We start from the raw sequence: 17392 nt of genomic DNA on the forward strand, positions 1-17392 counted from the left end.
AAATGATCACCTGGGCGTGACAGCTGTTCCCAAACAGTCTATTGGTATTCAACAACTCTTTGTTCCCAACTTGTTCATTCCCACTCTGTGATTGAATCTAGTCTTCTTCCATCTGTTCGCCCCCCTTGCTTTGACGTGATTACTCAAGAAAAGGCCCTCTGCCCAAACAGCCGATGCCTCTGCGCTGAGTATGTCCAGACATGCCCAAATTAACCGAAACTTTAAACATGATACAATTTTGTTCATAGATTTCTCTATCAGAGTGTTGGACATCCGCACTTTGCCATCCTTAGACCGGCAGCCTCTTCCAATAGAGCCGCTCCTGTCGGTTGAATTTTTCGATAGATCAGGAAACTGCTAGCGCCAAACAGCAGCATACCTGTTATCAGAAGGCCGATAATGTAGATGTCTTCCACATCCTCAACGGACAGTGTTGACAGGCACACAATTCTCCACCTCCTCCAGGGATCTAGGGTGTACCCAGCAGGAAAAGTCCCCGAGGGACAAGTAGGCTCCCCACTGCCTGCTCTTCTCATCGAGAAAATTTTGTCGATGGCATCGAGAGACCAGCCAACCAGTTCCATGTTTGTTTTTAGGATGAAAATACGACAGGAGGCTAGGAAAGGTAGACAAAAGACAGCACATGGACTGAGTGGCGAGCAGGGAAGGGTGGGGGTGGGGGACAGGAGCAGAAAGCAAAAGCGTCCGCCTTCGTCGAGAGCCAAGCAAAAAGGATCAAAATGAGGCAAAATTTGAAAGGAAATTAAAAATGGCCTACCTTCTGTTGAGTTTAGAGTAGGGCTCCAGGCCTGAGGATTTCACGGTGACGATCGTTTCCGGTTGTGTGTCTTTTCCGTGGGATCATTTTTACTGTACCGAAAAATTGTTTCCCATAATAATCACCGCACACTAGTTGACTGTACGCGATCGAATCTCTCCTGTGTGACCAATGTGATTTCACTGTGCCTGTATGTGTGTTTGTGGTGTAGTGTGTGTGTTTTTCTTCTCATCTACTTTCGTCTTTTTTTTTTCCAGTGATGGGGGGCGGAACAGATAACATTATGTGCACATGCGGGTTGCTATTTTAGTCTGCACGCCGAGAAAGCGCGCGGATGACGGAGTGAGATGGCAGCGAAAAAAAAAAACACAGAAAGGTGTATTACTTACGACATTTAAGAAATGGGAATGCCAGTCAGATTTTTCATTCGAATCATCCGAGGAAGGGCGTATCACGAAGCTCACGTGTGATGTATGCACAAAATACGAAAGAGATTCGACGGGAGGCACGATTCCGAGGCAAGTACTGAAGTGGCTGATGAGATCTCATACCTGTCAACTTGTACGTTTTCCCCGTATTTTATATGTTTTTTTTAATCATTTCAAATCATGTACGTCGTATTACAACTTTTATACGGGAAAAAAAATTGTGAACCGATCTCACAAAGACCATTTTGGCTCAAATCCAGATCGTCTCACTTGCTGGTAGCCAACGACAATGCTGTCGTCAATCGCTACTATTGTCACGGCAAACCAGCAAAAGTAATCCTCAATCGGATATATTTTTTCATCATTGCGTAGGGTAGCATTGATAAAGCATGATGTGCACATGCACGGTAAGCCGTTGTAAGGTTTTTTGTTGCTTTGTAAGGGGAATTGTAATCATTTATAAGTGCAGCTATTAGCCGAGGTTGACAGGTATGAGATCTAAAGGCTAATCGCTATGAAAAATAGTCTATTATGAAACAGTCTTAGTTATTCTATAATTTACTAGTTGTAGACATGGTAACTTTATGAATAAAACATTTGTCATAAGGTGTAGTAATACTAATGTTAAGTGTGTAGAAATAACAATGGCGTGTGGTAGATTCTTTGGGCAAATTGATCGTAGATTACCCAGGGCATCGTTTTGGGGTTGCAAACAGGACGTCAAGCCATATCATTATGATAAGTCTATACAGTTTTTTTCTGAAACATTTATTTATTTTGTGCATGCAACACTTTGTTTTATCTTATCTATATACAGTAATAAGGTCATTCTTTTTAAAGATGAGAGTGAATAGCCATTTATGTTATGTTTATTTACACAAATAGTACACACACATAATCATGTTAACAGTGTCAGCCAGGACTGAAGTATTGTGTACACATATGTGTTACCGATGCCATAGTACCGTATTTTCCGCAATATTGGGCACACCAAAAAGTCTTCCATTTTCTTAAAAGCTCACCGAGCGCCTTAAAATCCGGTGCATCTTTTCTATGGTCATTACGGTAATACGTCGACTCCAAGATGGCTCCTTCCTGGAGACATGCTTCCAATGTTATAACTTGCTGTTGGTTCAGTGAACTGTGTCGCTGCTTTATTAAATAAGGATGTGTTGCAGCTCCGAAAAAAGGAGAGCTGTGGTGTTAATTTTTTAAAACAGTCTCAAAAATACAGGTACGTCTTTGTCTATCTCCGTGCTTTCTTCCGTTTGACTCGAGAGGCGTTCAAGACCGCCACCGAAAAACGTAAACTAACGATCACTTCAATGAAACTACCACAACTCTCATTTTTTAAACAAACTCAGGTGTGTCTTTATCCGTCTCCTTCCCTTCTTTTCTTCCGGTCAACTCAAGAGGCGTTCATGACCGCTTCCGAAAAACCCATTGGCATTTCCTTTATCGTAGCTCCATACAATCAGATAAGATAAAATAAGAAAACCTTTTATAGTCTCACAATGGAGAAATTCCCACTTCACAGCAGCAAAGTTATGAGAGGAAGAAGTTGAAGAACAAAATAAATAGGAGCTGCTGGAAAGGCAGCCACTCTCGCGGCGCCATCTTGAAGTCTAAATAACACAACAAGATGTCAGTCGTAGTTATTTATTCCTTTGTTGAGTATTCACAAATGATGAAATCACAATATAAATTCTGTAGGGGGGGCAATAGAATTTATTTTGTTATATACTTACTTGGCTTTCAGTTTTGATGTATTATTTTCAATTTTCGTAGTTTCATTTAAGTGCAGTAATAGTTAATTTACATTTTCAGAGGCGGTCATGAACGCCTCTCAAGTTGAACGGATGCCTCTTGAGTTGAATGGAAGGAGCGTAGCACCATCTAGTGGACGCATTGTAGATTGCGCCTTAAGTGCGAAGCGTCTAATATATGAAACAAATTTACAAAATAGCCATACATTGAAGGTGCACCTCATAATCCAGTCCGTCTTTTCGTGCGGAAAATACGGTAATGAATATATTAATTAATTAATTAATGATTACTCGTAAGTTAACCTTTGCAGTGTGAGACTGGAAACAAAATAGTACGATTTTGTGGTACGCTGTATTCATGATGCCATACGAGTTCAATAAAAGTGTTAAACCGCATATTTTGATCCATTTATTTCATTGAATAAATCTGGAGTACACAGCTGCTAGATGTAATGGTCATTGTTAATGCATAGTTTTCAAACATTGACCCTTTAAATACCTGGGGCTCCAAAGACTTGGAGGTCTTGGGCTTTTAAATATGCCACTAACCTTTGGTAGATTTTGGTCAAATGGCCAACTGGGATTGTTTCCTTAAAAATGTGTAGAGGGCACAACCAAGACATTTTTTTTAACCGCACAACAAACTCATGTAATTGGGATTATTTTTCTAAACATGTATTCAGGAATGTTAAGACCATCAGAATTGGTGTAATTTTTCTTAGCAAGCAGTGTGACACCACATTAAACAGCGCTGGATGAAATAAAAAGCTTGATGGGTGGCACGTTACCTGACCGCTTAGCACATCGGGTCTTTCTTTAAGATGCCCAAGATGGCCGCTTGTGCGCCAGTGTGTTCGGCGACGCTCCTGCCATTTCGGGTTTTTTTACTTTTCGCAATGCTTGTTACCTCCCTAACAGCGTCTCGGTTGGTGTATGATCGCCGATCGTTGTTATTGATTCAACAACACGTCAGAGATTCGGCCGCGTTTTGGCAAGACGGTGGTGAAAAGACGCTACCTCCGTTCTTGGCTAACCTGACGGCTAATCTCTTCCGCGTTCGCTCGCCCCCTTCACAGAAGCGCCGCCGCCGTCGCCGCCGCCGCGGCAAACGTAGTAGCGGTCAGCTCGTGAAGCTAAAACGGGATCTGAGACACACTTCGATCGCTCCGGCGTGGTGTGCCCTCGACCCCGTCGCCTCGTGCTTGCTAACAGTCGTTGGCTCTCCCATCGCGCCACGGCATTTCTACCCTCCACGCCTTTCTCGGGGAGGAATCCAGCAAAAGCTTTTGAGGGAATTCCCCCGGGCTCGGCGATCGGAAGAGGCAATCCCTCCCGTTGCTACTCCCACAAGGATCGCGTTGTTAAACGCCCGGTCGCTGACGAACAAGACCCATATTCTGAGGGAGTATTTCCTTTCCGATGACTTGGATTTCCTGTGTCTGACGGAGACTTGGGCAGATACTGGTGAGTACAACGCTTTGCTTGAATTGTTGCCACCTGACTGTGGTTTCCTCGATACCCCGAGGACATCAGGCCGTGGTGGAGGAACGGTGAGCATCTTTAAGAACAATTTTAAATGTAAACGGTGCACATTCACCACATCGGCCACCAGCTTTGAAGCAACCTCCTTTGAAGTCGGTCGTGTTTTCCCGGTGCTCCGTGCTGTCATTTACCGTCCTCCTAAATACAACAAAGACTTTTTAAGCGACTTTTCAACCTTTCTTGCGGAAATCAGGCTGAGATATGATCATATCCTCCTAATGGGGGATTTTAATATCCATGTGTGCTGTCCGGAAAAAACGCTAGCAAAGGACTTCTTAAGACTTATCGACTCTTTTAATTTCATGCAGTATGTGACCAGCCCGACACATGAACAAGGTCATATTTTAGACCTTGTCCTTGCTTATGGTCTACCGGTGTCAAATCTGGAAGTCCTTGAAAATGGGATTTCTGATCACATGGCAGTTTTATTTGACGTAGTCTTATCGCATGCTGCTGTGAAATCTGCCGCTCCTAGTTTTAAACGCCGAATTTTTAACCCTCGCACTGCTAGTCGTTTCTCTGATGCCTTTAATAACCTTTGCGTACCCTCGTCTAACACAGAGGAACTCACCTCTTGGTTCAACTCATCATGCCGTGCCATCCTGGATTTCGTGGCTCCTTCAAAAACTGTGCTCCCAAAACCTAAACCCGAGCCATGGTTTAACGACATTACCCGCGCAGCTAGGCAGGGGTGTCGTAAAGCCGAACGCAAGTGGAAAAATGACAAATTGCATGTCTCTTATCGAATTTGGAAAGACTGCTGGCGTAACTACCAGCTCACAGTAAAAGAGGCCAAAAGAGAATATCTGTCGGACCTTATTCAAGCTAACCGTCACAACCCACGCGCACTATTTAAAATGATAGATTCTGTACTCAAACCCCCTATGCCTACTTGCTCGGATTCTTCACCCGAGATGTGCAACAGATTCCTTCAGTTTTTCATTGATAAGGTCTCTACAGCTAGGACTGCGGTCTCAAATACCGCATCTGACCCCTCTGTCCATGTTCCATGTTCAGCTGTGCTAAATTCTTTTGAAACTGTGTCCTTGGCGCTTTTGGAGGATGTAGTTCGCCAGATGAAGCCATCTGGCTCCCCTTGCGACTCTCTTCCCCCACACTTCTTTCAGGAGGTTCTCCCGAGTGTTGGCGCATCAGTCTTGGATATCATCAACAGCAGCCTCTCTTCTGGTGTAGTTCCCCAACAGTTTAAACATGCTGTGGTCCAACCCTTGATCAAGAAACGTGGTCTTGATCCAGATGTGCTGTCAAGTTTCAGGCCCATTTCCAAACTGCCTTTCATTTCCAAAATTCTGGAAAAAGTGGTGCACATGCAGTTGAAATTTTTCTTGGATGAACATAACATCTTGGAGGTCTTCCAATCAGGTTTCAAGACCAGGAGTCAGCCCTGTTACGCGTTTCTAATGACATCCTCCTGGCAAATGACTCTGGAGACCACGTGTGTCTAGTTTTATTGGACTTAACTGCAGCATTTGATACAGTGGATCACAGTATTCTGCTGACTCGTTTGCAGCACTTGGTGGGCATTGGCGGCAGGGCTCTTGAGTGGTTTAGGTCCTATTTAGCTGACAGAACCTTCTGTGTCAGCCTTGGCTGCTCTGAGTCACGCACTGCTCCCCTGTCATGTGGTGTTCCACAGGGTTCAATTCTGGGGCCTCTGCTGTTCTCGCTGTATCTGCTCCCATTGGGTTCCATCTTAAGGAAACATGGTATTCCCTTCCACTGCTATGCAGATGACTGCCAGATCTATGTCCCACTGAGCAAGAAGACGCCTTCTCATTAAGGCCACTCCTATCCTGTCTGGAAGAAATCAAAACCTGGATGGCACAAAATGTCTTGAGATTCAATGAAAAGAAGACAGAGGTGATATTGTTTGGTCCCAGTGGCCCTTGTACATTCCATCCTGTAGACTTGGGCCCCCTGTCTCCTTATCTTAAGTCAACAGTCTCAAACTTGGGCCTTAAACTGGACAGTGATTTCAAACTCGATCGGCAAATTGGTGCCGTTGTTAAATCCAGCTTCTTTCACCTTAGACAGCTGGCTAAAGTAAAACCTCTCCTCTCTCATGAACACTTTGAGACAGTAATTCATGCCTTTGTCACATCCCGGCTTGATTACTGCAATGCCCTTTACTTTGGAGTCAGCCAGTCCTCCATTAAGCGCCTTCAGCTGGTCCAGAATGCCGCTGCTCGCCTCTTGACTGGTACTCGTAAGAGGGAGCACATAACTCCTACTCTGGCATCCCTTCACTGGCTCCCCATTCATTTTAGAGTTATTTTCAAGATCCTCTTATTTGTTTTCAAATCTCTGAATAATCTCGCACGACCTTACCTCTCTGAGCTCATCCGCCCCTACACACCTGCCCGGCGCCTTAGGTCTGTGGACCAGACTTTATTAGAAGTACCAAGAACTAAACTGAGGCTCAGAGGGGATCGAGCCTTTTCTGTTGCTGGTCCCGCTCTCTGGAATGACCTCCCACTGAACATTCGGCAAGCCTCCTCGCTGCCCATCTTCAAAACCCTCCTCAAAACTCACTTGTATTCTTTGGCATTCGACTCAGCATGACTTAGATTTGTTCTTGGTTTTACTGTTTGGTGCTTTCTACCGCCTTTATTACCGATTTGTCTTACTGTTTATTGTGCATGTTAAATTGCTCCATGTACAGCACTTTGTATGCAGCGATGGCTGTTTGAAAGTGCTCTATAAATACTGTTGACTTGACTTGACTTGACTTAAAATGTGACCGCTATAAAAGGCCAAAAATACGCCCAAACGTGGAAAAAAAAATTAAAATGGCAGACTTCCTGTTAGTTTATCATAAGGCTCCATGAGGCTTCTTTTTTGTAGATCTCGGCTTTTTCATATGCCTTCAATTTTTCATAGATCTTGTTGAAACATAAAACTGGGGCGGGTGGAGGGTTCATTAAAACGTTCAAGAGGGCATTTCTGAACAATTGAGTAAAAAACGCAAAATGAACGATTAAAATATCGATTGCCATGTTTTCACGAATGTTACTTTAGACAGGGATGAGATTTTTCCGCTTTTTGGTGGAATACCGGGTTTTTCTAGTCAAAATGAACCTTTTTTATATTGTTCCAAATACGTTGAGAACATTTTTTTTGGGGGGGTGGGGGGCGGGGGGGTAGTGTTTGGTGTTATTTCTGGGCTGCCAGACTGCCTGCCCTGTCTTCGGCAGGGCAGGCAGACTCGGACTCTAACTAATGTTCACAAATAAAGTTTGCAAGCATCCATTTTGAAGACCGTATTTTTTCTCGCAAAGCGTTAGTTTGTCGTTACTTCGTATATGGGTAAAACCAATGTCTTACTTGTGATTGGTCGCTATATCGGCAAATGAAGAATCACAAGCAATCCGCGTTCGCCTTCCTAAACCACTTTTCCGCGAATTCTGAATGGTTTTGCACAAGCGATGTAGTGTATTGAAATTACTCGTGTATGTAGTCTGTATTAAACAAATGCTGAAAGTTATCGAGACTCGTGACGAAGCTAACGTGCGTCAGATAGATGTGGATCTGAAAAACAAGTTTCAATGGGACTGGTTGAATAGAAAGCTGACGGTGTCCTCAGTAAGAACCAGTAAAGAGGAACCATTGTCTGTGTTTGTGTCGGATTTCGTGAAAAATCGATGTCACTTGGAGAGCTCTGTGTACAGTGTGTGACGATGCATTCATAACCCATATATAGTAAACAGTTTGGGACTTCACTATCACTGTATGAGGTATGAATCAACAACTTTTTATCACATTTACACAACATTTTATGAATACTGTACAAGTAATGAACAAATCTTAAATATGGCCAGGAATGTGTTTCCTTTTCTAGTTTTGATTTTGAGCAGCAAATTTGAAGTTACATGTTGGTGCTCACTTGGAATGCAAAAGCAAAATTGCACAAAGGCCTATGTCAAATTTTCACATGTAAGAATAGTGAACAATCTTAGGATTTTTTTTCTGTGAAAGTTTCAAATGGTGTGTACATTGAATGCATTCATCTTTACCATGTTTAGTATAAAGTGCCAATTTTGTAAGCAAATAGGGAATGGCATTTCAACAAAAATTCTAAAATTTTGTTGATAAAATTTATGGTTTTAAGGCTTTAAAATGTCTAAAACCCATTAGCTTCCGGGGGCTTTTCCCCCTCTGCCCCCATCCGGGGTGTTGCCCCTGGACCCCACTGAGGGCCAACGGCCCCCAGACCCCCGGCTGATTTTCAGATTTTTTCATCACGAGCCACTCTCATCCCTGTTTAGACCATCAAAATCAGCGTAGTTTTTCTTGACAAACAGTGCATGGCCACCAGCATACATACACAACCCGATGCAACAGCATATGGTGAAATAAAGATTTGATTTACCTTTCGTCTTGAACATCTGTATATGAAACACCCAGAGTTTCAAGACAATCAGATAAAATCTCTAGGAGTTCTTTTGTGAGCGCTTTAAAAGGCCAAGAATAGTGCCAAAGTTAGAAAATTCAAAAAGGCAGACTTGCTGTTAGGTTTAGCATATGGCTCCAAGAGACTTTTCTGTCGGTTTTTGGCTGTTACATATGCCACCAAATTTTTGTCCAGGTGAGACGTACAACCTGTGCTGATTTGTGGAAATTTTGTAATGGGTACTTGTATCTACCCCGGTCAAGGATGACGCCTCGTACTGATGTCCAAAAACGTTTAATCGTGGAACTAAAACATTTAACTGTGCCTTAATTACTTCCATGTCTCTCTGATTTTCAAGTTTTTTCAACTGCTGACGTTGAGCTACAATAGCCTCTTCCATGTTAATCTCAGCTTCCTTCGCAGCCAGAAGAGCAGCCATTTCGGCCCGCTTAACCAAAATGCTTGGTGATTCGGACGTGTGCCCGGAAGGCTTGGCACTGGGTGCTGTAACTATGGAGGCGGTGGAACCATATATTAACCTGGCATATTCATTATCTAGCAGCATGTGTAATTTTGCGTTTTCTGCCACAGCATCAAAATCATCTTCATCTTCTGTTAGACGGATTCTCATTACTTGCAGTAAGTCTGCTGTTGCCGCTACACATGCATCAACCTTTCGTCGTAATTCTTGACTTGGTGTTGTCTGGCTTCGGACACTGTCGTATATTTCTTTTATCTCACCCTCAAGCTTCTCAACTTCATCCATCATGTCGTACATGTCTTGCTCAGGGCACCATTGTTTTAACTTTCTTCGTGTTTCTGTAACATGACTTTTCCATTTCTCATATGTTACATTCAACTTGCCTTCCTTTTGAATGAACTCTTTCTCTTTTAGTTCCTGCATTTTAGGTGTCAAATGTCTTAAACGAGAGGATTTTCTTATTTTTGCCTCAGCCGCCTTTTCCACATTTTCATGCTCCTGCATCTTATCACACTGACTGTCGCTATTTTGAGACATTTTTGGAGCTTTCAAAACTTCAGAACCTGAGTTTTACAGAGCAATAATAACAATGATGCGCTTGTCAAACATTCAACAGATATTTTCACACATTCAAGAACTCACATTCATTAGTTCTCATTTATGATCATCTTTGCCTATGTTCTATCCATCTACTTTGTGAGCTACTGGAAGCTGTAGAGGCCTTTGCCAACTCTGGTTGATGTCCACCGAAACCTTTAGCTGCTACAGGATAAGAAGCAACGTCGCGCGTTGAAATCTTGCCTTACTGCCGGTTGAGGAGCGACGATGCATGCCGAGGCCTGTAGCTTGCTGTGGGTTGCGTGCGACGACGTTCGAAGTAGCTCGTGGATAGCTGCGTGGCACGCAGGTCGAGCGCGACAACGCTCGATGTAGCTCGTAGCTTGCTACGTGATGCGCGCCGAAGCCGATAGCTTGCCGTGGGGGGAAGCACCTGCGCGCCGAAGCCTCCAGAAGGAATGGATGAAGGACACGTTTTCACTGTATCTACCCCGGTCAAGGATGACGCCTCGTACTGATGTCCAAACACGTTTAATCGTGGAACACCGTGAAAACTAAAACACATTTCAAACAACATCAAAATTACAATATCTTTAACAAGACCTTAAATAAATAAACAGAAAATGACATACCGTGTGCACCTTGGTAAACCGAAAGTAGATCAAATTAAATCACGTAGACCACACGGTATCGTAGCTCTGTCTCTGTCTCTCTCTCAAGTTGTCTTCTCGATCTTTCTCTCTCATTCCTCGCTATCCACGGCACGTGACCTGGAAGTGATTCTTAACAAAACATTCCAAATAACGTATTAAGAGGATTTAAAGAAAAAACAAATATGAAAGTTCACATAGAAATATAAAGTACTTTTACAAAACAACAAGCCTAAATAAATTGTATTTTTGTTGTCATGGCAACCAACGACTCAATATTGGCGCCAGTTACAGTACTAATGAGCCATTCTTTTTAAATTTCACAATAAACAAATAAAATATTGGTGCTGTATCCAGGCCTGGTGTGTTTGCAAAGTTTCATGAGTTTTCGTGCATGGTTACACCCTCAAAGGTAGTGTTGATTTCTTGGCAAACAACGTGTTGCCATAGCAACAGCTTTTTGCGAAATTTAACAAACTTAGTCTTGCAATATTATGAAGGAACACTTGTCTGAGCTATCCATCCATTTTCCAGCAACTATTCACGCTCACAATAACACCAAGGGGCAATTAGCTCATTGAATACCACCCATTTTCACTGGAGCAACCACCTCAATCCCTCACATTTTACTGAATTTTGACTGATTTGCAAGGCCCACAGAATTTTCTGTTCTATGGCTATATATACACGCAACCTGTCAAAAGAAAGGTGGTACTCTCTTCATTCAGCATAAAAAAACGTTTGTTTCTATCTTTCTCCGTTCGTTGGCAATCAACATTAGAAAAGTTTTATGGAAAAGGCCGATTTTCTGCAGAAATTCAGAGAAAATGAGCTTTTTGTAAAAGCATGCATTTCAAGCATCATTTCAAGTTTTACACTATTTTTTGCTTTTGTGACAGCTCAAATAGCTCAATAATGTGTTCTTCCTACAAAAGAACATTACAAATAATGTTTTTGTAGCAAAATAATTTATTTGCACACAACAAAACTATTGAACTATGAACAAAAGTGCAAATTGAACAATGAATGAAAGTGTAGCTGTGGAGAGGATGGTTTTTGGCTTCCATCCAGTTTGTCACCACATCGATTCATCCCACCACGTCCAGATGCACGACCTATAAATTATAGAAACATAAAAAGTTGCAAATATATCTTGCTGCAGAGTGAGGTACAATACTTTTATTTACCTTTCTTTCCACCACCAAAGCAAGGAGAAGTCATCTTTTGGCTTCTGGTTGGACAATCTGTAATTTATAGAAGTATGTACAATTACCACACTTTTATTTTTCTATTTTTTTATTGTTGCTTTCCACTTACATTTCAACATCTCTCACACACACATACATGCTCGCACACTGCTATTTACACCATTCATTCCACGTTGCTCAGCATCCAATTTGAAATGAAATGGAATATGAATTTAACACTAGTGGTTTTAGCAGAGCTGAGCAGACCAAATGTGTCCTGGTTTTTTTGTTTTGTTTTGTTTTTTTTAAAACCTATGGCGACAGGCAAGTCAGCACATTTACGGCGCATATTTTCATCTACATCTACGAGACGCATCAACCGTACATAAATGATTAGTGTTACTGGCAACTTCATAGTATAGCGGGGAATGTAGCGGTGCATAAAAGTGACTGATGAGGCATAAGAAGTGATGAAGTTTTGAATGGGAACTTGCAAGCTAGTCAGCAGTCACCTCCTCGTTCCAGCGGCTCTGGCGAGAACTCTCAGCTACTTTCCGTTATGTCCGAAGGCACATATTCGTCCGACAGATTGGGATCCAAATCGCTCTCCAATTCATCGTCTTCGCCGTCGCCATTATGAGACGATTCCAGCGAATCGCTGACCTGTGCCCGGCGTCGGCCATGCGAAGCAATGCAGCCTCTTTGCCGTCATCGCTGGAAGTCGCTGGAGAGACGATTTGTGGGCGACGTGGGGCATCGGGAGGCACAAAATGCTCTGCCAAGCGATGATCGCTGACGTGGAGCAAGTTCATCTTCATCAGATGAACTCGAAACTCGGCGTGAGCTATGCGGGTTGTTGTAGCACGCCATGTTTGCGCAGGCCGACGTTCGTTTGACGGGTGCTGCTTTCGATTATGTGACCGAAGCGTCATCTTCTCTTCCACACAAACACCATCTCCTGTTGTTTTGTTTCGAGGACACTTTTATACCGAAAAAAACAATCCTTTTTAGTTAGTGGTGTCCTTTTTTCCATCGTTGCTCGTTGCTAATATTCCAATCTACTATCCACATTCGCCCCTCCTCCACTATACGCCCTTTCTACTACTTCTGCGGCGTGATCTCAGTGGATTTTTGCATCACTGCCACCTGATGGTCATTTTTTTTGCTATTTAACATTGCCGTCAAGCCTAATCCTTTGGTGAGAAGTGGCATCAGACTCTCTTGCACCCTCCCCCATGAAAAAACGTGATTGACGTATTAATACGTCATGGGGAGGGAGCGGCAATGCGCTAATTGACGTATTTATACGTCAGAGTAGTGTAAATGAGTTAATAGTGTTCTATTAACCTGCCCTGCATGCTTTTGGAATGTGGGAGAAAATCGGAGTACAGAGAGAAAACCCATGCAGGCACGGGGAGAACATGCAAATTCCACACATGAAGGCCAGGGCCTGAAATCGAACCATCCACCTCTGCACTGTGAGGCGGTAGTGTTAATTAGTAGACCACCGTGCCGCCCTTCGTAACCCTTTATTATTTATTTGTGAAAAATATATAACAATTAGAAACAATTGAAGTGGTGGGTGTACAGTGCTCCAGCCGTCATGTGACTGATTCTCTTGTGCATTCCTTTACGCCAGGCATGTCCAGCTCCGGGCCTGGAGGGCCACTGTCCTGCCTGTTTTCCAGCTCTCCCGGCTGCAACGCACCAGATTCAGATGATCAGCTCATCAGCCAACTCTGAAGCATCATTAGAACCATCCTGATGATTTGAATCAGGTGCCTTGCTCCTGGTAGAGTTGGAAAACAGGCAGGACAGCGGCACTTGTCATGCTGGCAGTAAAGTAGCAGTTTCACCCGAAAGATTTACAAGAGAGCGCAGTGATACAATGAGGGCATATCACTCTGAATTCTGAAATAAATAGTTGTGTTCATCTCATCTGTCATATTCATTCATTTGATAAATGCTCCAGCACAATGTATACATGGGAAGCAGTTGCGGAGCAAAATGCATCTAGCAGACATGGGTCATGGGTTCGGTTCCGGGTCCAGGCCTTCCTGTGTGGAGTTTGCATTTTCTCTCTGTGTTTACGTGGGTTTTCTCCGGGTACTCTGGTTTCCTCCAACATTCCAAAAACATGCATGGCAGGCTGATTGAACACTTTATATGGTCTTTAGGTGTGATTGTGAGTGTGAATGGTTGTTTGTCTAAAGGTTTTTGTGCCCTGCGATTGGCTAGCAACCAGCTCAGGGTGTCCCCCGTCTGCTGCACGAAGACGGCTGGGATAGGCTCCAGCACACCCTGCGACCCTTGTGAGGATAAGCGGCTCGGATAATGGATGGATATATGGATGTTTTATAGAATAACAATGATGAGGTTACTCGTCCGTATCGTCAAAGAAAGGGGAAGAAAAGTGCCCTTAGTAAGAGCCGTTAACACGTGTTTTACAAGTTGGTCTGAAAAAGTAATAGCTTTTCTTCTCAAATCCAAACCACCACTACTTCCTGCCCTACTTGTATTTTGAATTATATCCCAACACTTCCTTTTTGTCCTCGTCCGGCCAGATACCCTTGAAAACGTTTCATTATGTAAGAAAAAAAGGTCTATTTCCAGAGAAAACGAGAGCAGTAATTAGGAACAAGAAATGTAATTTTCGATATCTTAGCCAATCTACAATTCAAATGAAATCTGATGATAGAGGATTGATCCAAATAAATAGCATTCGGAAAATTTGCGTTGATAAATAAGATTAATAAAAAAAAATTCTGCTTGGCTCTCAATGAAGGCGGACGCTTTTCTGATCTGCTCCTGCCCCCCCCCCCCCTCCCCTCCTTGCTCGCCACTCAGTCTATGTGCTGTCCTTGTGCTGTCTTTTCCGAGCCTCCGCCGTATTTTTCATCCAAAAAAACAAACCATGGAATTGGTTGGCTGGTCTCTTGATGCAATCGACAACATTTTCTCGACGAGAAGAGCAGGCAGTGGGGAGCCTGCTTGCCCCTCGGGACATTTGCTGCCGGGTACACCCTAGATCCATGGAGGAAGCGGAGAATGGTGTGCCTGTCAATACTGTCCGTTGAGGAGGAGGAAGACATCTACATTATCAACCTTCTGATAGCAGGTATGCTGCACTTTGGTGTTAGCAGTTTCCTGTTCTATCGCAAAATCCAACAGACGGGAGCAGCTTTATTGGAAGTGAAGAAGCTGCCGGTCATTCTCGATGGTCTAGCGCGAATGTCCAACACTCAGACTCAAGCGGTGACTGAGCTCAACCGCAATTGCGGTTCTGGAGCGTCTCCGTACGATCGACAACAACATGAAGAAGTCCGAATTCTCGCTTCGAAAAGGAATTTAGGATTTGGCTGATCAGCGCCAGTGAAGGGATACAGTCATGGACTCAAGGCTACCTGAAATTGTTGGCGGCCGTCCCTCCAAAACAAACAACGCTATTTGGAGCCCTTTCCCCTGGATGGAAGGTATGCACGGAAGCTGGTGCTCCCACCACCACCCCCCTCCTTCTCGGCCATGGACTGATAAGCCAGGACTGTCTTCATGAGCAGACCTTGACGAGGCAGCTGCGGCCTGTTCACGCATACACAACCAGACAATCACACGCGCATACACATCCTTATCATCACTGTCTTCATCGTTCCTATTCTTTTCCCCCGCGACATGGAATGATCCGCAGAGCACTCGGTGGACCGTGCAGCTGGTCGGACGGGCCGCGTCGCGGTCGCCCCTCCCACTCCCCACCCCCTTCCCATTCATCCGCCCCCTCATTACATGTTATGTCTTGTGACTTGTTGTAACTGTCATATGCTTATTTATGTGCTCGGGTGTTTGTCCTGGACTTAAATTATCCTCAGAAGAGGATAGTTCGAGCGTGGTTTTTTTTCCCCTCTCCCTACCCAGTGTTTTCCTTTCTGAACTCTGACTGTAAATTTCCTCATTGCGGGACAAATAAAGGATATCTTAATCTTAAATAGAATGTCATCGTTTTCACCTTTTCTGATTTTAAGGCATGATGAACTTCTCACGCTGCAGATTTCGCTAACCAATCAATCAAGAATATCATAAATATAGTCTATAAGTCCATTCATCCATCCATTTTCAGATCCGCTTCTCCTCACAAGGGTCGCGGGGGTGCTGGAGCCTATCCCAGCCGTCTTCAGGCAGTAGGCGGGGGACACCCTGAACGGGTTGCCAGCCAATCGCAGGGCACACAGAGACAAATAACCATCTGCACTCACACTCACACCTAGGGACGATTTTGAGTGTTCAATCAGCCTGCCATGCATGTTTTTGGAATGTGGGAGGAAACCGGAGGACCCAGAGAAAACCCATGCAAGCACGGGGAGAACATGCAAACTCTGCATGTCAACCTCTGCACTGTGAGGTCGACGTGCTAACCACTGGACCACCGAGCCACCCTGCAATAATAATCTGTGTCTCATATTTTTTTTTCAGTGGCCCGTCATTGGTCAATCGTGAGCAAAATGGATGTCCGTCAGTGACGGACTCACATGGCCCTTTTCCTCTGTGCTTGTACCAGTGCTAGTTCCGGGCCAGTCCCAATTTTAGCACAGGTTCATTCTTTTTTCACCACTGAAATTGGCTCTAGCTCGAGCTCTGGTGCTTAAACTCTGGCATCAACTATATCAGGGGGAGGGGGTCGGAGTTATCATGACGATCGCAGATGTAGAGGAATGACTCCCCGGACACAAGAATTTTGCACAAACTGTTGAGCGATGAACTCCAGCACAATTGTGTCCCACCAGAAGAGCGATCGCGGATGTGCCCAGATAGCATGCGATCTTTGACTCGCAGCCAGCCTCGTGATCATCTCCAATGATTCAGAAAGATTGAAGTGTTTGATGATTGTATGTCCCTGACTGTTATATACTACTGTACATACAAGTAGAATCAATGCGATGCTAAGTTGCCAAGCAGATACTTACAGTGTATCATTCTTCTGCTTCTTCTTATTATTAATAGCGCAGGTGCACTAAACATCGATGTAAGCAATGACGTTTGGATACTTTATGTTGACGTAACGACGTAGCTCCTATTTGCGTCTTTGTTGCTGGAAAAACAAACACGTTCTTCATAAGAACTTGTTCAGCACCAACGAAGCACAGCAATGGCCCTGGCGCCGAACGAGCACCAAGTATTTTTGGGTGGAAAAGGGGTAACAGACCTTCCATCAGTACAGATGGAATGCTCACCTCTGCAAAAAGATGTTGTTGCCTTATTTTTTTTCAAAACCTCAATGCTTGTTAACATTGATTTTTGAATGCATATAAAAGAACCAGCCTAATACGGTCAGGTAGTAAGGCTATAAAAAGAGAATGAACTTGTTCTGATGAGTGTTGTTGTTGTTGATTTTTTTTCACATTTTTGAATCCGTAAAGCTGACTTGGTTTTATAATAAAATTGAATGAAATAAACATTCTATTGCAGAGGTCCCCAAACTACGGCCCGCAGGCTGGATCCGGCCCGCCTCCACATTTGGTCCGGCCTCCCTGAAAATTACCAGAGAGTATTTTGATTTATTTTTCATCTTTGTGTATTTATATTTGATATAAAGTTGGGCT

General features: G+C 43.7%; 2 protein-coding genes across 4 annotated transcripts in view; one reads left to right on the top strand and one right to left on the bottom strand.

Moving 5' to 3' along the window:
- The window catches only part of LOC147203267 (uncharacterized), a 35894-nt gene extending 35105 nt beyond the window's left edge, over positions 1-789 (bottom strand). Inside the window, exon 1 of the mRNA XM_086114627.1 lies at positions 779-789. The gene's annotated coding sequence lies outside the window, so the exon portion shown is untranslated. The remainder of the gene's footprint in view (positions 1-778) is intronic.
- The window catches only part of entpd3 (ectonucleoside triphosphate diphosphohydrolase 3), a 69622-nt gene that overhangs the window by 8263 nt on the left and 43967 nt on the right, over positions 1-17392 (top strand). The window lies entirely within an intron of this gene.

This window comes from Hippocampus guttulatus, chromosome 6 (genome assembly GCF_054856545.1).
Source record: "Hippocampus guttulatus isolate MCC_2025c chromosome 6, RoL_Hgut_1.0, whole genome shotgun sequence".
NCBI lineage: Eukaryota > Metazoa > Chordata > Actinopteri > Syngnathiformes > Syngnathidae > Hippocampus > Hippocampus guttulatus.